Source organism: Cryptomeria japonica, chromosome 4 (assembly GCF_030272615.1).
Source record: "Cryptomeria japonica chromosome 4, Sugi_1.0, whole genome shotgun sequence".
Lineage (NCBI taxonomy): Eukaryota > Viridiplantae > Streptophyta > Pinopsida > Cupressales > Cupressaceae > Cryptomeria > Cryptomeria japonica.
In genome coordinates, this window is record NC_081408.1 from 231,286,724 (window position 1) to 231,308,561 (window position 21,838).

The 21,838-nt window shown below is 33.8% G+C and overlaps 1 pseudogene; it reads right to left on the reverse strand.

Moving 5' to 3' along the window:
* Window positions 1-5,365: 5,365 nt before the first annotated feature.
* Window positions 5,366-16,202, reverse strand: LOC131027264 (probable xyloglucan endotransglucosylase/hydrolase protein 7; annotated as a pseudogene).
* Between the last annotated feature and the right edge of the window lie 5,636 nt (window positions 16,203-21,838).

A 21,838-nucleotide genomic window follows, 5' to 3' on the forward strand; every position in this document is an offset into this window, starting at 1 on the left:
TAAGTAAGAAATCCATTAGGGGTTTGCAGCATCAAGAACCATCAACCCAACCACAAGAGGAGTGTCTAGACTATTGGTTTCCAATATCCTATAAATAGATGCAAGGTTCCTCCTTGCCATCAATCATTCCACAATTTTGATTTTTATCATCAGTTATTGCAATACCCTAAGTTTTCCTCCATTTTTGAATATTTGAGCTCCAAATAACCACCCACATGACAAATATATTTATCACACGATTCATAATCTTGACAATAGTATTGAGATAATGTCCAATTTTCTTGAGCTTTTTCTTGCTTTTTAGCTTGAACTTCTCCTCAAGCTCACTCACCCATTTTTGAATTATCTTGACTTGATTCTTCAAACAGAGAACCTTGGATTTATATCTATTGCATCTTTCCCATCGGGTTCTATTCAATTTCCTAGTTATCCATCATTTTATTTCCTCATTCATAGCCCTATTATCATCTTCCTCGTCGCCCTCTTCTATTCTTTCCTCTTCACCACTATCAATATATTATTCATTTGCAATATCCTCCTCCATATAATCCTCATCTTGGTCCTTGTAATATCAACCACAATGTGATGTTTTGGAGTTTTCTTATCCATTTTCAATTTCTTGGGAGGAGTTGTGGTAGTTAAAAATTTGGTTTTCATATTGTTAGGAGTAAGTATTGACCTCCAAAGCTTTCACTTACCATGAGGGAAGTTCAGAAGTTTCACAAGTGTGGGACCTAATGTGACCTGCGAAACAATCTTTGAGATTTTAGAAGTTAGTTCTTCAAATTATAGATAGGATGAAAAGGGAAAGGGAAATAATCATTGAATCAGCTAGACTAAGGAGATGTGTTGATGCAAAGATTTGACAACACTTAAAAATGTCCCTCATGAAAATATAAGGAGCTCTTATTTTCCTTCATTGAGCATAACACACCACAAACCATTTATTATTGGGGGAAGAACAAAATATAGAAAGTTACATAGACATAGTGTATATCATTCAAATCCTCACCATGGAAAGGACCTATCAAGAATAAATTAAAATATATAGATCCTTAGAGCTTTTCACAATAATTAACCATTCACAGATTCCATTCACCACTTTCGCATAGTCTAATTTCCTAATGTGAGGAAAATGGAAGAGTAAAGATTTTTAAATGATCCATAATTCATAGATTAGCTAGGAATCAAAATACCTTGATTAAACATATAGTAACCACATTCATATCTAAATGAAACAAAGCATTTCTATAGAAATAAAATAAACAAAAGGAAAACTACAACACAATCTAAATGTTTTATTTAAGAAAAAACATTCCAAGGTCTGTGCATGGGCTAAAAGCTAATGAGAATCTAAAAAATAATTTCTTCTTAAAAATATATTGAAATCGTTGAACCTTTATTACCAAGTTCCTACAAGCTTAAACAAAAAATCTTTTTCAAATTGGAAAAGATTTTTACAATCAAATCACTACCTTCATATCTGCCACATGTCAACCTTATTATATCAATTGTTGCAACTACCTCCACATAAGAGACTTTTGTATCATTATCTTTCTTAAAGCATTGGATATGAGAACCACTTCTATTTGACATGATTTTCATCAAAACAATATGGGTATGGAGTCTCCTTTTCTATTTTTAGCACTTATTTCTTAATTTGGTAATGCATTGCATCTAAATTTATCTCTGCCTCTCAATGGCCAATGATCCATTTGCATTCTCTTTCTGGCCCCAAAATCTTTTGGTTCTCTTGCATATTGGAAACGTGGTACATTTTGCATGTCCTTAAAAAATCTAATCCACATTGTCAGGTAGCTCATATGCGCTCCACGCATGTGGCACGCTGGTGGGAATTTATGGGGTGTCCCTTTTGATCTTGCTCCCAACTTACATGACACCTGGACATGTGTCACATTCTACTATTGATGAAATGTTTTGAGGCCACAAGTGAAATCCCCATGATACTATGTAGGACATTCTAAAAATAGAATGCACACATTCAAGGCATGGGGTTTGCAGACACCTTTGACAAAGTTAAAACATGGGGTCATTATGATCTCAAGTTAGGGTTGGACCCAATTTACTATGGATACAATATACATTGACTTATAAAAGATTAGCATAAAAATGATGAATATTTTATGACACTTTAGGATTCATCTCCATAGTACAGGTAACCAAATTCATTTTACCTTTACTATTATGTTTCTTGAAATTTTGGTCGAGAGTGGTTGAGATTGATCACAAATAGAACATTTAGGATGTAATAGACAATTCAAATTTATAGATGGCCATAATAAGGCCTTTGTGGAAAGGGGAATTCGCACCATTATCAGCATAATATTTCACTAAGAAGAGTATATCTTATTAATTCACTATTTATAATGTGGTCAAGTAAGGGAAAATGATATTTGTGAATTATAGTAAATCTTCCATATAAAGTAAAATATTTTATTACCTCAAAAATCACTTGATCCCAAAGAGAAGGCAACTTGGTTATGTTATAGCCATTGTGATGTCTTTTTACTCCCTAAAGGAAGTTTCACAAACTCCTTGTAGTCTATTTTCCTTTCTTTGGCAACCATTTGACCTCTACAACTCAAGTGTTGATTGCCCTATCAACTACTAAGTAACCTCAAACTTCAATCTTACTATACTGAACTATCCATTCTCTTAGGAATTATAGAAATTAACATAGAGTTGTATTGGTCTTCATTTAAATTTTCATTTATATAAAATTATTACACTTGTAGTTGTTTATTATTGATTTGATTTTATTTGTAATTTCAACTATTTCTTAGTTTTATTTTTTAAGAGTTGGAAGAAATGTCATGACCTCTTTAATTAAGTGCACCTTAAAATATTTATACTCATTTATGATTTATTTTATTTTATCTTTTATATGAGAACATTTACCAAATTGCGTATTTTTTTATTAGGATAAAATAGGTTTTGAAGGGGCTCTGAAACCCTTACAACCAAGGAGTTGCCACCAAAAAATAGACTAGACTATCTTGTAGCAAACCACAGGTTTTAGAAAGGACCTGAAACCTTTTGGACTTACAAGTGTCTAGATCCAAAAACTTAAAGGCTGCAATAAACATAGACAAAAAAACATAGCAGCCACACCAACCAAATATCAAATGTAAGACATTACAAACTAGGCTGGCCAAAACCTACTATCCAAGACAGCAACAGACCAAGGCATCAAGCAATGGACCTTAGAAGATAGAGAACACAAGTTTTAACAAGCACCCTCAACCAACAAGAAGGGTTTTCCCAAGCTCCCTTAACCTATAACATAATCTCCAGACCACAACAAACAAACCCTGAACCTAACCAAAAACAATTACTAGCCAAACTAGGCCCTTGAAAACTGCCAACATCCAGCCTATCCCTAAAAAGAACATGAGACATAGGGTTTTTCCAAGCTCCCTTAGCCTTGAGATTGGGTTTTACAAGGCTCCCACAACTTGTCTCAGAAACTGAGTTTTGACAAGGCACTCAGAACTTTCCACAAAGAGATCCATGAGGGTTTTGAATGACTACCTCAACCAGCAACATGAACAACAACAACTGAAAATCTCCCTCCCACCTTCTCTCCCCCTCAATAGGAGAGATAGCCACCTTAAAAGGACAAGAAAGAAAGCCATATGACTGCCCAGACCACCCACTCTCAACCCAAAACCCATGTAGCCTCTCCACCTCCAAGGAGAGGAAACCACCTCAAAGAGAGATTCATGAGAATGGGCAAGAGGGGCAATAGAAACCCTCACCAAGGAACAAGAAAGAAAAGAATAAAAGATCCACACAAAAGAAACACGCCCCTCCCAAGCGAAGACCATCTCCTCCTCCAAAAAAAAAAAAACCCACCTCAATAGGGGGATAAGAGAGAGGAACTAGTTGAAGAAGAGACCAAGTCAAATATCGTCCAACTCCAAAATAGTCGCCACCCAGCATCATGGCCTTGGAACAAGAGCAACCACCTCCTCCCATAAAGGTTGTCTCTGCCTCAATAGGAGACTCTTCCAACTTGAATGTCACAAAGAGAGAGGCAGGATGTATCCAAAACACCTAAGTCCAAAAGATCAAAGAGATCCAACAACACCATACACTCCCTTGAAGATGAGAAGGAATGGGGGACCACAAACTCCAAAATAGGTAGCCCCATAGCAGATAAGGCCCCCCAAACAAGGCCAACCGCAACATGGACCTTGACCTCATCACCAAAAACCGTCGAATCCACCATCGAAACCCTAAGAACACTGCTTTGCCCACTACCACGAACCATGGATTCAACAACAAGCCAAAAGCTTCTCCCATGATCAATGGCTAACCACAAAAACCTACAAAGGTAGTCCCATGAAGGAAGACAATCAAGGCCGCAAACGTGTGGCTTGAAAACCCAGACACCAAGGAGAGAAACAACTTTAGCCAACCAAACAAGAGAATCCTTCCCACCAACAAAGACTCCAACACGAGCGACCGCCATTTCCCCAAACCACATCGAAGCTCTGCATTATCACCCACTCCAACCACATAGCCAAAAGACAAAGCCAAAAGAGGGAAGGAAGGAGGGCAGCAAAGTCACAAACCAGCCCACATCCTTCAACTCACCATTCGGATCACCATCATTTTCCTCCCTTGCTCTTTGCGCATACTCCATCCTTAAAAATGTATAATCAAAACAAAAACATATTACCAATTTACATAATTTCAAATATTTATTAATTTTATTTTTTATATATTAGACAAAATGCCATGATCTCATTAACTAAGTGAACCTTACTAACAAATAAAAAAGTAATCTTCTTCTTTCTATAAACTAAATTTTGTCAACTACTTAAAAAAATTGTTATTTAAAGCTCCAAATGTTCGTTGACATCCTATAACTCCATTTGCCCTTAGCAAACCCAATACAATGTAACAGACAAGCCTCTTTATTATAATTTAATGAAATATAATATTGATACACAAAAAGTAAAACACCAATTGAACACTAACTCACCTTAATGAAAACTACATTTTCTATTTAATAAATAAACTTGCTAAAACTGCTACTACATGAAAACTACATTTTCTATTTAATAAATAAACTTGCTAAAGCTGCTACTACATGCTACGACGTACTCACATCAGTTACCTTTTTACACATAAATTTCAAGAGCGCGGGTCTTCCTGTGCCTGTTTTTTCACTTTCCGTTTTCCTGTCGTTGCATTGTAGCCTTTTGGAAGAACAATTATTTTTACTTACTCCCACAAACAATGGTTGCATGGTGGCCACTTCACTTCCCTTTTCCCTGCACATGGCCTATTCAAGTCAATGGTCCCCATGGTAGTCTTATGGAGGGCAATTATTAGCTCAAAGGCCCACAGAGCACTCACCTGGTGGGACTGGAAACCTTGACTTGTCGCAAAAATAGTCATAAATAATGTAATTGACCCTTACCCACCTGTACAATCTATCTTGTAATGGACTTAGTTGCCTGTAACTCTCTTTTTCACACCAGTTGTTAGGTTTCGTTTAATAGCTTGCATTGAGTGGGACTGTACATGATTCAATGTTGAAATCTTTGTTGTAAGCATAAAAGGGAGCTTTGCTCCAATTTATCTTCTCTAACCCTCCTCTTGTTGCCCAGTTATCTGCATTCCACAGTGTAGAATATATTCCCATACTTTGGTTTCCAGCCAATAGAGCACCCAGTTTTCCGTCATTGTTCTTGTAGACTCGTATGGAAACCTGCTCCACTTAAAATCTGCAAGCAGTATAAATTCATTCCTTAATATCTAGAAAACAGGAATATAATATACAGCAGAGAACACAAAATGCAGACTACGGGTTTACACGGTATGGTTGTGATTCCAGAGAATTGAATATGTATGCAAGTCTTTTGATAGATCGAGCCAGAGATTCACCCTTTGTATTGGCAAACATGTTTGTCTCAACTGTGTAAAGTTGGCATGTTTTGTTCCTCAGAAACTCAATGCCCAGTTTATCTCGAACTGCGTCCATGCTTGAACATATCTGCGTTTACAAATATCCTTCTTTACGCTAAGTTTTCATCATCCTTGTATTCAGGGCTACAAGATTCTTGTGGTGATCAAATCATATAGCTAAAAAGCAGAGAAGAAGGGAATGGTAGTCAAAGAAGATGATTACTAGAGTCCTGTTGTTCAATAGAAAGACATGTCACTGGGAAAAGTATGTGTTGACTTGAAAAGGAAATATTTTATTTCTTAATCATAGAAGTATAATGACACTTTTTCTTTGACCAATGAAGATCTTATAGATTTTGATCCTAATATTGTACAACATTTTATTGACCCAGGTCTTAACACTAAGTGTATTAGATATAAACAAACACCAATTAATCTTAAGATCAAGTCCTTAATGAAGAAAAAATTATCCAAACTCATAGTATTGGAGGCCATCTTCTTCATCATATACTCCTATTAGGTAAATAATCTAAATAATCTAGTTTTGGTAAGAAATTAAAACAAAGGCTTATATTGTTGAAATAGGAATTATCTAAAACATCACTACTCTCAACCATCAAAGGAAAAATTTTACAAACTATGTAGGTGCTAAGAGATTTTGTCTCTTAGATGATTATTCTAGATAAAACTAAATCTTTGTAAATAAGGATGATAATTATAAAATACCTTCACCACTATGTGGGCAACCTTCAAATATAAGAAGATGTGTTTTGGCCTATTCATTATTGAGAATACCTTCCAAAAGGACATGGATATTTTATTTAAATGTTTCATAAACGAAGTTTATATTAGTGTATCTAGATGATACAACTATTTTACAAAGGTTGGTGAAAATCACATGCAACATCTTGAAAAGGTGTTCAAGAGGTGCAAAGAGTTTGGGGTGGCATTGAACCTAAAAAAATTTATTTTTTCTATTCCCCAAGAAAGATATTAGCGAATGTGGTTTCAATCGAGGTCATATCTATTGACCCTAAAAGGGTATCATTTATATTGTCCCTTTCCTTACGTACACTTTAGAAAGCATTACAATATTTCCTCAACAAGATCAATTTGTTAGAAAATTTATTCCAAACAATGCAGGATTGTTTAAACATCTTACACTAATACTAAAGAAGGAAAGTATGTTGAAATGGACCAAGGAGGGAAAAGAAGGATTTGGAAAGACTAAGGAATAAATTTTCAAAGAACTATTCTCATGAACTTGAATTTTGAGAAGGAATTTATTGTCATGCTCACTAAGAAGAAATAAGTGTTGCAATTATAATTACCCAACCAAATGATGAAGATTTGGAGCATCCCTTGGCCTTTTTCCATTAAAAAATTGAAGGATTATGCATCTTGATATAGCCCTATGGAGAAGAAACTATTGTCAATCATGAGAGATATATTTTTTTAGGTATATTCATGCCAAAAATCATATAAAGTACAAGTTTCTCATCGTAGTTTGGGAGATTTAATAATAGGAGTCAAGATAAGTGAAAAAAGAGCTAGTTGGGTGGTAAAATTATAGAATATGATCTCACCATTAAGGATTCCAAATTTATGAAAGGTAGAAGCTTTTGTGAGAAACTTGTTGAATATGCAACAAATGAAGATTCATATCTTATGATAGAAGAAGAAGGTACAAATATCATTAACTCTGATGAAAATCATGATAAACTTTTTATCAACTAGTGAATATCATATGTAGTTGGAAAAGACAAGACTAATAATTTCATGGTTCAATTAAATCCCATATGTATTGGTTGTTGGCATTCTTTTTAAGAGAAATATATATGAATTTCTAATGATATGTGTAGAAGAGGATTTGTTTCAAAATATTCTTAGTGAATTCCATGGCACATCCTCTAGAGGATATTTATTCCAGGAGTTACTTATTTGAAAGTAATGAGAGTTGGTTATTTTTGGACTACCTTCTTAAGAGATGATCATGCTTGGTTCTAAAGATTCAAGTATTGTGCTTTATTCACTTTGAAAAAGAGAATGGTTACCTTTCCACTTCAACCTATTCATGTAAGCTAATATTTATCTGAGTAGGGTTTATTCTTCTTTGGAATGATCAACTATCTAGTTGTAGTCATAAGTGGGTGCTAACTAATGTCAACTATTTTAAAAGGTAAATCTAGGTTGTCCTATTAATTGATGCATTAGAATCAACTATTATTGACCTCCTAAATGAAATTATAATAAGATTTATGTTTCCCCACAGATTATGCAGAAATATTTGAATAACTTAAAAATTGTTGAATGGGCATTGAGATATAATGTGTACCTTAAGGCTTATTCCAACTATTAACCATAGTGTAATGGTTTAGAAAATTCAACCAACAAAAATATAATTACAATAATGGAGATGACCATGAAAACTAATCAAACGTATTGGCAGACAAAACTTATATTTTCCCTTTGGTCTAATAGGATCACGCTCAAGTGGGAAATTGGTAGTTCTCCTTTTTGTTCTTTAGTGAAGAGAGGATAGATTTTTCATGTCTCTTGAGTTGATTTCATTGGAACTAGCCAAGCAATTGGAGTAAGTGGAAGAAAGAAAAAGACATCAATATGGATGAGTTATCAGAATTGGAGGAGTAAAGAGAATTAGACATGGTCATGTTTGAGAAGTATGAGAAACAAACCAAGAAACATTTTCACAAGAATTCTTGAGATAAATCCTTTTAAGGAGGTGACCTGGTACTTAAATGAAATGACACTACATATAAAACTTGAGGATATAATAAGTTGGATGCTATTTGGAGTAGTATTTATTCCATCACTAGTTAAAATGATGCTAATTATTTTAATGTTTCTAGGATAAATGGTGAAACTTTTCCAATCCCACTTAATCAAATTAATCTCAAACATTATTTTTCAGGTTGATTGCAGCATACCATATACATATTGTTTCATTTTTTTATTTATTAAGAAGTTATATTACACACTCTACATTCTCACTAGGGGAATACATGTTTTAGATTCCTATTGATTACCTCTAATTGCATTTTTCATGTGTCATCCATTATTTATGATGTTCCAAGGCTAACAAGTTTGAGCTACTATTATTGACCCATGACTCTGCACCCAATATATTTTAAGGTTTTTTGGTTTCCAGTTTCAGTATAAAAAAAATACCATAAAGTAACAAAAATAAATGACACTTTGTGTCACTATTGTATTCAATTTTTTATAACTGATGTAAGAGATCTTTATGCTTATTTGGTTGGTTTTTCTTTTGTTTTTTTGTCTCTCATTTATTTTTTCCTAGCCAAACTGCTAAAATATAAAATATAAAACATTTAGATAATTTTATGACAATTTTTAACACACAGCCTTCTCAAATGTATAAAAGGGTATCTATGTTTCAATTTTAGTAAAAAATTGAGTAATATTAAGCATTATATGGCCATTGAGAGGTTTTTCTAGTTCAAGGAACAATCAATAGCATCTACAACAATTTCAAGAACCACTAGAATTGATTTCCTGGCTTTTATTCTAAGCCTAATCATCAATAGGGATACATCAAAAGTTTTTTAAGTAGGAAAGAAGATAACTATAGAACCATTCAAAACCCAAAACTATGTCCCAAGTTCTTTCTCAACCTTTAATAATAAAAAAAGAAGTTACAAAGAGAGATGTGTTCCATGTTGATGTCATCTTTTAATTTTTTTATCAATGGTATCATTAATGCATGTTGGCATCATCTAATCCAAAAAATTTCTATTACATGGTGATGCAAGACTCACACAATCATCCATATGGCAATGACATCCATGTTGGCTTCAAGTGAGAAAGGACAAAGACTACTAAAGAATAAAAAAATGATGGAATACATTACTCAAAGAGGGGTAAGATGATAGTGAAAGACAAAAATTAATTAAATATTCTGAGTTGGAGGTTTCAATGGTTCTTGAAATCATCTCAATCCCTAACAAAGTTTTAAGTTGTTGGAAACCTAAGTTGTGTTTGTTTTCATTGATGTCAACCTATCTTGTTGTCATTGGCGTTTACAAAACAATAGTAAAGTAGAAGTTTCATTATGTAAGAAATAGTATTTATGTGTTCTGGTATTGTTAAGTTATCTTGTGGAGATGTTGAAATATTTTCAAAAGGTTGGTCCAATGCAAATTTCAACATACAAGAAAAAATATTTATGTAGGAAAGGGTTTTTAATGTCTTAGAGGAAGAATTTCTTGCTTTCCTTCGATATGTGAAGATTATGTGTTGTGGCTATGGATGTAGTGTTTATGATCTATGTATATTGCACTACCAAACTTGCAAGTCCTCTATTGCTCAGATGGCAGAATTGGTTGGTGTTATCTCTAACAGTAAGGTTGTCTGTCAAAATAGGTCTAGAGAATGCCTAGTGGCTTCTAGATATGTGGATTCAAGTGTTACAGTTTGGAAGAATGTTTCATGTGGTGTATGCATTGTTTTAGTTTAGTTTCCAGGTGATTATTTAATTGGGAAGTGAAGTTATTATGGTTTGAGTTCTATGTTGTTAATTGGTCTAGTTTTTAGCTGATAGTAGTTATGTATCCTTCTTGGATCATATTCTTTTAGTGAAAATTTGCTTTGGAGAATGAGCTTGGTTAGTGTTTTGGGTCTCGCTATGGCACGTGGAGATCCATATTGTGTAATTTGCATTGGAGGGTAGTTTTGGGCTGACTAGTTAACATGCTTTAATGTTTATCTACACATTTCATTTGATGATGACTTTGGAAGCTATGTTAATATTTATAGTTTGTGGGAATCAAGATGAATGTGGTATGAATTTTTTGGGTCCACTTTATCTCGTAGAGTGGACTACAATGGTTGTTATTTGTTTGCTTGCCCAATTTTATGTAATATTTTTTATTCTATCTATGACCGACCTAGTTAGGAGTTTTAAAGATTAATCTTGTATATAAGGGAGTGTGGATGTATGAATGATGGCATGGAAGGAGTGTGAATTGACAAACTAGTAGATGTTAGTATTTTTCCAGAAGATTTGATGTTGAAGTTGCACAAAAATGGTTGTGAAGAGCCTTGATGATAATACCTTCTATATGGCAGTGTTTAATGATAGAGTTTGAATCAAACGTGTTTGCCATCATCTTTGTCGCTTGACAAAGTGGTTCAAGGATAATTTAATGATTAGATTTCATTATTTCCTATTGTATTATTCTTTTCTCTGTTGGAAGACAATGAGTCTTTTGGCATCTTTTCATATCTTTCCCTAAGACAAAGTGTTTTAGCTCTACAAGTCATTTTATCTTGCCCTAAGGTTGTGTGCCTTAGTTCTATAAGTCCTCTTAGGAGTAGTGACTTCTAGAGGCAACATTGTAATAAATTATATTCATTGTGAGATTGATTATCACCACGGTTTTTCCCTACTTGGGTTTTCTATGTGTATCTAGGGTTCATGTGTCTATTATGCTTTATGATTCATGGTGTGTTAGTGTTATGATTATATAGTTGAGGTTTAAAGTTTAAAGATTAGAAACTAAAGTCTATTATTTATGCTCCATACTGATTCACCCCCTCCCCTCTCTTTCCTATGGTGTGTTCAATAATTGGTATTAGAGTGAGGTTTCTCTAGAGAAGCTTAACCACTTGAGCAAGATCTCAGATGGGATAGGATTGCACCTTCACAGCTCCAAAGTTTGATAGCAAAAATTATGCTTACTAGAGAGAGAGGATGAAATATCATTTGGCAACTATGCCAATTGAAATTTGGAAAAGCATTAAGAAGGGTTGTACTACTCCATAGAATGGTCCTAATACTTTAGATGGAATCAAACAATGTGAGAGTAATGCAAGGAATACAGATTCAATTGTCACTTGCTTGAATGATGCAGTATTTATAAAAGTTACAAGGGAAAAGGCAACTAAAGAAATTTGGGAAAAGTTGAATAGTGTATTTGAAGATTATGAAAAGACAAAGAAACCCAAGATCATAAATCTAAAGCATAGTTTTGAGAATGTGGTAATGTCTTATTATAGAAATAGCGAAGGCTATATTCAACAAGTGAATGAAATTATGAATACTCCTAGAGGTGTGGGTTGAATTCTAGAAGAGAGTGAAGTTGTAAGGAGGATAATGGCGACATTGCCCAAAAGCTATAAACCCAACAAGTATGTCATTGAGCAAAGCTCTAACATGAATAAGTGGATTATGGATTAGCTCCTTGGTTCACTCATTGTCTTTAAGATTGTTGAGTTATATGAAATCAAAATGGAAAGGAAGGAAGCTACCTTCAAAGTTATGAATAATCAAAAGAAAATGAAGACATGGATGTTATTAAAGAAAACTTTGTGAGAAGATTGAAGAGAGGACCTAGGAAGTACAAAGGTAATTTATTTCTAAAATGTTTCAATTTTGAAAGAATTGGTCATTATATTTCCAGATGTATGTATAAAAAAGATTATGGTAGAGATATGATAACAAAGGAAAGATGATCTACAAAGGGAATAAAAGAAGAGATGATAGAGATAAGTATAAAAATATTGTTTGTTCAATGAAGGCCAAATCATCTAAACAAGATGATGAAAATGAGTTATATGAAGAATATGTGTTCCTATTTATGGAATAAAAGAATTATGAGTGGTTTGGAAGCTTAGAAGATGTAAATAAATTTATAAGTGTGAATTCTATACTACATGCAAAATAGAACCAACGACATGGATCATTGAATCCAAATGTTCAAACCATATGATCGGTTATAGAGAAAATCAAAATATTAATCTTGAGAAATATGATGGTGGATTAGTTAAGTTTGTTGGATAAAAAGTTGAACCTATTTGTGGAAAAGGAAGCATCTCTATTAATGGTAAGCATAAAACTGATAATGTTTATTATGTTAGGTTTGAGACATAACCTATTAAGTATGAGTTAGATGTGTAGGAAAGGCTATAAGGTCATATTTCATGTGTCTAGATGTGAAATTAGAAAAGGAAGGTTTGAAATATTAGTTACAAAAAATACTAGTAGTAATGTTTACTATGTGAAGGAAAATTGTGGAGGAAATTTTATTTTGGCACAAGTTTGTAATTAGATTGAGGGGGTGCCTATAATTGAGGGTATGCCTACTATAGTAAAGGATATGGATGATTCAAAAGATAAAAGTTGGGTAGAGATAGTAGAAGAATATTTGGATCTAATAGAGGAAAGTCGAACATTGGAACCAATACTTAACTTAGTAGACAAGAATATGGGAAAGGATAACTGGGAGTTTATGAACAAGATGAATAAAGCTAGTAAGGAAAAATTCAATGATGAAGTAACAAACTCTAATAAAAATGGTTTCCCTCAGATCTGAAACAACAAGGTACTTAGGAGGTCTACTGCTCCTCTTGCTCAAACTAGGTGCTCAATTACTTTCAATGGTAATTGTTTTTCATGCAATAAGTTTGGAGATAGAGCTAGTGAATGCAAAAGTTATATTAGATCTCAATTATACAATCATCAATGTTATGATTGTAACAAGGTTGGTCATAAGGTTAGTGAGTGTAGAAGTAGGATGATGTTGAATTTAAATAGTTTAGGAATAATTGGTCTCTCAATGGACATTTTTATGCTTGCAATAATTTTGGTCATAAGGATGTTGAGTGTAGAAGTGTTATCAAAGCATTAGAAGTATTAGAAGAGATAGAAGTGTCAAAAGGAATAGACATGGTCCCAAACAAATTCTAACATATTATTGTTAGGATTAATGATAGTCCCAAAGATACTGAGAGGGGTGGTGAATCAATATCTAACCGGTTAACAGAATATTTAACTTTATTAAGTATTTTGCATTCCAAAATAGTGTACTGGTAACAAAGAATTAATGTAGCAAACAGGAACAATAAAGACAACATAGAAAACACACCATAACACAAGATGTTTAACGAGGAAACCCTTTGTGGGAAAAACCACGGTGGGATTTGTGACCCACAATATTCACTCACTGGAAAATAAATAATTATTACTTATAATAGGGGTCTGCACATGCAGGAAGGCCAACTGCCTAGAGCTCATTGCTCAATCTACAAAATAGAAGTCTCACTGACTTACAAAATGGATTATGAGAATCCTATACAATGTACTACTTAAAATCAGCATCAACTATGCCAAGTTCAGTACCAGTTTAAGCTCATACTATAACCATAAACCTTATACAAAATTTGCATTATGCATTCGCATATATCCTCCTTATTATTCGCTCATTCTTATTCCATCTCTTCTATATAAAAAATGGTTTACAAGATCTCATACATATATGAGTCTATCACAATATGCCATGTCGGGTTTACAAAAGATAATTAAAATTAAATACAATAAACATAAGTTTATTCTTGTCGGCTGGGGTGTTGGTATGCATTGTTACCGCTGTCGGTGAAGTGTCTGTCGGTGTTGGTGCCTGTCAGTGGTTTACCAGATGAATGCCACATGGTTACCTAAAGGTTTCCAGTAGGTTGTCATCAATGACAACACCATCATTTCTCACTAGAGTGTAGAATGCCAACAATCTCCCCCTTTGGCATTGATGGCAACACTCATGAGAAAAATCCAAAAACTGTTTCCAAAAAGTGAAGTCCAAAAATTTACCAAAAAGATGTGCTCCCCCTAAGAAGATGATCTCCTTCTGAATAGCCATTATTTTTCTGTGTCCACTACTCCCCCTTTGACATCAATGACAAAGGTTGTCAAAAACTATCAAACGAGTGCAAAATTTCACCTTAAGGTTTGTAACTAGTTGGTTACAATCTAAAATATATCAGCCAAAACCAAATTTAAACTTTGCATGAATTTGTTGCTATCATTCATGGTTGACTTAGTTTTTTGGATTGTGTCAGTGAGATGATGCATATGCTCTTCCAGTGATCTTTCCCCTTGAATTAATGCCTTAGATATATCATTTCTTAGAGATATAAGGTTATCCAACTTAGGACTAAGTTTATACTTAAGCTCTCTGGCTTTTACCTTGATCCTTTCTTTTTCCTTCTCAAATTTCTCCAACTTTTCCTCAAATCCTGCTATTTCTTTCTCAATAACTGATATAGGTTCAGATGAACCAATGATGTTATCAGCTATATCATCCATTTTGTTTTGTACTCTGCTTATTTCTTTTTCAATGTCCTGAGTCAACAAATGTGGCTTGCATGTTTCTCTGTATAGTTCCTTATACTCCAAAATTGTTGTATTCAGTGTCGGTAAAAGCGTGTTAATATGTTCGATGCACTTCTTTATTGTCTCCTCAAAGAATTTTTCCTTTTCTTTTTTAATTTTCTATTTGAATGTATCCTCATTTACTCTATCAACTATTATTACATTTCCAGCAATAAATTTAGACAATATGTCTAACTGACCTAAAGAATCCTTTACATGATCTACATTACATTTTGGTGCAATCATCTTAAGAATAGGTATTGTGTCATCAATTTCGTTGTAGACCAATGCATTACAGACAATTATCTTCTTAATAGAGTCTAGAAGTACCTTTGTCACATTAGTAGGTCTGAATTCGAATGTTTGACCAACTGCCTTTATTATTTTAGTGCTTCCAGTATTAGTAACTAATTTGCTTGTATCAATCTCTGGTGGATCAGTCTGAGTTTCCATTTCAGCTAGTAATGGTTTGGGTTTCTTTGTGATTATTGGTTTCACTGTCTTAGTGTGTACCTGTGCCTCTGTTGGTTTCTCTATTGGTTTCTCTATGTTATCAACTTTCGTTATCTCTATTTCTGTCTCTATATGTTTCTTAGTGCTAGCATCTATACTACCAGTATTCATTCCATTGTCCAAAGGTTGCTTTGTATGCTCTGTTTGTATTTCAACCTCAACATTTTATGTTGGTTGCTCAGTAATGCTTCCACTGCCAGCAATATCATTCTGTACCTTTGTGTTGTCTTTGTCCACAACAATGTTCACTTCCCGAGTATCAACATTCATGGTGAATAGAATTTTTGATTCAGGGTTAGTGTCATCATGTGTTATGTCCACATTTTCAGTAGCCGATGTGTCATCAGTATGTACCAGTGTAGTATCCAAGGGTGGTGGTAAGTTGTCAATTATTTTGATGTTGGTATTCCACCAATTTACCTTTCCCATTGTCCTTGTCCTTTTGATATACTTTGAATGTTTTCTTCAATCGGTTTAATTCTTCCTGTTTTTCCTTTTCTACAAAAAAGATATAGCATTTATCAGTCGTTTCCTCTGCAATTTCATTAACTTTGCTAGCCATTAAGCTTACTTGTCGGTGACCACTAGAAAAAACTGATCTGTTAGCTTCACAAGTTAATTCATCAATCTCCTCTTTAGAGTTAACAGGATGTATAGCTAGAAGGTTTTCAACCTTAAGTTTCTTGTCCAACTCCATTACTACAATCCTCTTTGCATCTAACCTTCTATATAGTTCATTTGGTAAGTCATCTACCACTTCAATTAACACTTTCTTGTATATTTCTAGATGTAGAATAATATTGTTTTCAACACTTTCCTTTTCTAAATCAGTGAATGTGTTATACAACTTGCTCACATTTGGCAAGTTACCGTCATTGGTGATTTCATTCAATAAATTATCCAAAGGTGGTATAACCTATTTTTGGTTCTTCTTGGGTGTTAACTTCTTTCTCGGTTTTCTTACCGCTTGTTTCTTATTTCTCAAAGTTCTTGTTTTCTTGGGTGGAGGAGAGGGTATCGGTGAAGGTTTTCTCTTCCTATCAACTCTCTTAGATTCAGTAGGTATCTCACTATCAGATGATGTACCAACTGATGAAATATGTTCCTCTGGTTGTAATCCTTCCAGTTCACTTTCCTTTTTTCTAATAAGGTTCATAACATTTTCTTTTATTTTATTTACTTGTTTTGATGCACTCCTTATGTACTTTTCTCTTTTCTTTCTTTGTTTCATTGTTTGTACATCACTCTCAATTGTTTCTGCACTACCAAAAACTTTTTTTGTTGGTTCTATAGGTGCTTCTAATAGGGCTTTAGCATAAGTCTCAATAATATTCACATCACCCTCATACCCCATTTCAGTTACCCATACAGTTCTAGGAAGAACTGCTTCCATCCATATTTCATCTTTCTTAATCACAAAACAGATTTCCTTATCATATTTATCTACTATACTCTGTGGTAGTCTCTCTTTGGTTTTCATTTTAGCTTGGAAAGCTTTGAAATATTCAGTTATATTGTTTTCCCTAGCAGTACCCATGCCAGTGAAAGCTTCTTGCAATTATTTGCCTACCGATAATGTCATATCCAAAATCTTTAGGTCCAATACTAGGAATTTATTTTGAGAAATACAACATAAGGCATACCAAAAGATTACCAAAATGAAATGTCCCTTTATTTTCACCTTTTATCTTTTTCAAGTTATCTACTAATTCATCCTTCATCCATTCACACACATCTATTTTTACATTATTATTTACCATATCATAAGAACTTTTAATGCAAAGACTAGAAACTGAGTTAAGTCTATTTGCATGTGTAGTCTTGTAACCTAAAATCATACTTATGAATCTCACATTGATATCCTTGATGTCATTTACTCGCAGAGACCTACTATCAAATGTTGCTCTGGTTAAGGTCATGACTGTGTTGCTAGGTACCTTCTTTGTCTTGTCTGGTCTACTATTGGTTGAGGGTAAACCTGTCACTGCCCTAATTGCTTGCTGGGTGAATTTGTAGACTGAATCTAACCAAATAAATTCTCCATGTGCCCTACTTAGGAAAGTTCTCACTACTTCCTTCGAAAATTCAGGGATGTTCAAGATCTCCACAAAACCAAAAGTCTCAATAATCTTGTGTTCGGGTTTGACATTTCCATTTTCATCACAAATTATGGTTTTCAATATTTTTAACACTTCCTCAAAACCTAATTCTTCAATATTGCAGTGACTATAAATCCTAGGACCTTCAGCATAAGCTACACCTTTACGAATTTTTGAAAATGCGCCTATGGAATCATCTTTCTTAGCTATCTCGGGAATAATTTTGAAAATGGCCCTAGGGCGTTTTACAATTTCTACAACATTAGGGTTTGCAATAAATTTGGGAGAAGAAGAGGAAGCCATTTGAAAAATACCTTAAGCTATCTGATAATGTTTGAGTACTTCAAAGAAACCGCTTCACTTCTTCACCTTGAATGCCTTCACTCAGATTTTTCATGCTCTCTACTAGTTTGAATGCTCGGTGATTCAAAAATGAAAGAAAACTGATGATTTATTATGAAATTTCTTTCAACAACTGCAATAAATGCTCGTCAGTTAAGTGAAAACTTAACACATCTGTCGATAAAGAAGAAATCTATCTTCTCACCATCTATCGAGGATAATCTACATGATATTCAACTTGCTGCAATACCCCCAAAGGGTTACTTCTCAGTTGGATGAAGAATTTCATGTCGGTGGAGTAATACTCTGTTATACCGGTGAAGGAATAGTCTCATCAACATTTTGATCTGTCTTTCTAATCTATTATTTTGAAAATTCTTTCTTTACCTCATCAACCTTTTCTTTGCCTTTGAAACTGGGTCCTTTATTGTTTTTTGATGAGGTCTTACTTCTACAAAATTTTGCAATATGTCCAATCTTGTTGTAAGCATAACAAGTCACATTATCCTTCTGAATATCCTTTCCATATCCTATGTTAGTTTGTGTTCTGCATTGATTAGATAAGTGCACAAATCTTCCACAAACATAACATCTTACATTCATTCTACAGTTTTCTGAATTATGACCAACTTTGTTGCATTTGGAACATTGACCAGTGGGTGCATTAATGTTTAGATTGTTTCTAGATCTACACTGATTTTCTCTATGACCAAATGTTACACTTAAAGCATTCCCCCTTAAATTTGTAAGCATTAGGTTGTCTTACCGGTTTACTGTGATCATGATTGTTTGTAGTACCAGAACTTTCACCAACTTCAAATCCAAGTCCATTAGTATCTCCATTAGGTTTCTGACTTTTCAGCATATCATCAAGTTCTTCTAAACTTTTCTTGAATTTGTCTTTGTGTTGATTTGTAGTAGCCAATTCATTTTCCAGAATTCCCATTTGTCTCATAAGTTCAGTTTTATCATGTTGCATATGAATTAGGTCTATCTTTAACATATCATTTTCATGACTGAGTGTTAGATTTTCATTTCTAGCATCATTGAGTCTCCTAGTCAAGTCATCTTCATTATTATTTCTATCTTCAATGTCTTTACAAAATCTCATATTTATATCTTGCATTTCATTCCTCATAGTCATGTTTTCTTGCCTCATCTTCTTCACAAGCTCATCAATAATTTCCTTTTTATCATTGCCATTTTGCATCTTCTCATGAAGTTCTTTTCTTTTATTTCTAGCAATAGTAAGATTCTCCTGAAGTCCTTGAATGAATTCCTGTGTAGTCCTTAGATCATCTTCAAGTTTGATATTCTTCAACTTCTCTGAATCATAGTCTACAAGAGCTCCTTCCAATTGCTTTCTTAAGTTCTCCATTTGTACTGGTGTCAAAATCTTTCTAAAGCTGTTAGGCTTTTGAAAATAGAGGACCAGGCTCTGATACCAATTGTTAGGATTAATGATAGTCCCAAAGATACTGAGAGGGGGGGGTGAATCAGTATCTAATCGGTTAACATAATATTTAAATTTATCAATTATTTTGCATTCCAAAACAGTGTACCAGTAAATAAGAATTAATGCAGTAAATAGGATCAGTAAAGACAGTAGAGAAAACACACCATACCACAATATGTTTAATGAGGAAACCCGGTGTGGGAAAAATCTCGGTGGGATTTGTGAACCAAAATATTCACTCACTGGCCAATGAATAAATATTATTTACAATAGGGGCTTGCACATGCAAGAAGGCTAACTGTCTAGAGCTCACTGCTCAATCTACAAAATAGAAGTCTCACTGACTTACAAAATGGATTGTGAGAATCCAATACAATGTACTTCTTAAAATCAACATCAACAATGCCAGGTTCAGTACCAGTTTAAGCTCATACTATAACCACAAACCTTATACAAAATATGCCTTATGCATTCGTATATATCTTCCTTATTATTCTCTCATTCCTATTCCATCTCTTCTATATAAAAAATGATTTACAAGATCTCATACATATATGAGTCTATTACACTATGCCATGTCGTCTTTACAAAAGATAATTACAATTAAATACAATAAACAAAAGTTTATTCTTGTCGGTTGGGGTGTCGGTATGCATTGTTGCCACTGCCAGTGAAGTGTCTGTCGGTGTCGATGGTTTACCAGATGAATGCCACAAGGTTACCTGAAGGTTTCCAGTAGGTTGCCATTAATGACAACACTATCGTTTCTCACTAGAGTGTAGAATGCCAACATTATAACTACAATGGACACATTACTAGATTCTATGGAACAAGGAATAAGATGTGTGAAGAAATCAAAAGAAAAGGTGGAAGAAAAGTGTGAGGATGGACCCATACCCTCTGATGGTGCTAATACTTTTTCCAATAACTAAAAACTATGCATTATTTAAGGAGGAAAGTGAAATGAAGATCTTATGAACCTCCTTGTGGTTTGGATATTGAAATTCTTTTCAGCATGACAAAGGTTTTCTGAGTATTTTCAAATAGTTTTATTGTTCAATTGTGTTTTTTAGTATGATGGTGTAGTGTAACAATTGTGGTTTTAAGCTTGATTTATTCATAAAAGATATATATTTCCCAAAAAGAATAGATATTTTTTATGATTTCAATATAGATTATGCATTCTACCTCATCATTAGTGAGGATTCAAAGTCTACAAAGGATTCATCATGTAAATAGATAGATAAGTTATTGAAATTGGAGAATAAATGGTTTGGTATAGGGGCTCTTGAAGGCTATTGCCTTGGAGTAGGTCCAAAAGAGAATGTTAATAATGCAGATGACATAAAGAGTATAAACAGTGGTGCATCTATCCAAGAAGATCTATCTGGGCTCTTCTTGTTCTTCATGGATTGATGTTTTTTCTACTCTTAGTGGATAAAATAAGGATGAGATTTTTGGAATGTGTTGTTGTCATTGATGTCAACATATTCCTATGTTGTGGAGAATTGGGTTGTTGCGAAAAGTTGTTTTGGTGATCTATTGCAAATTTGTTGATGTGGTTTATTAGGTTAGGATTTAATTATCTCTAGTTGATTCAATGTGAATTTTATGATTCTATGAGGTGATTTGATCGAGTTATGTGATCTAGTGTGATGGTTGGTTTTTCAGTGTTCTTTGTTCCAGAGTTGTGGTATTTAATTCATATTGCTCCAGAATGATTATATCTTGAGTTGTTGATTTTAGAGAGTGTTTGGGATGTTTGTGTGTGTCCTTTGATAGGATGGTTAATGATTTGGAACTTTGCAAGAATATCTTTCAGTTTGTCAGTTGGTATTCTTGAGTTCTGGTGAAGTAGTAATGATGAATCTTGTTATTCGAGTTGTTGTGGTGATTGTGCTGGATTTAATGTTGCTTGTTGATGTTCTTTGATCATAAAATACATGTTTTGGTGGTCTACATTGATCGCGATGCATTTTATTAAGATTTTATTTGTTTGGTGGTATTCTTCGTGTTATGCAACATATTCGATGGTAGCGTGTTATGGATAATCTTGGAGAATTATTTGATGGTGTAGCATGTTCGAGGATTTGCTTTGGGTCCATGCTATTCCCTTGCCGATATTGTATTGGTCTAGTTATGGATTTATGTATCAAGTGATTAAATTTTGTAATTAGGTCTTATATGTTGAGTCGACCTTAAGGTTAAGGTTGATGATTTGTATAAATAAGCATTGTAATCATGTTAGTTGTGTGTTTGTGAGTTGTATGTGGTTGTCGTATGTGCAAATAAGTGAATCAA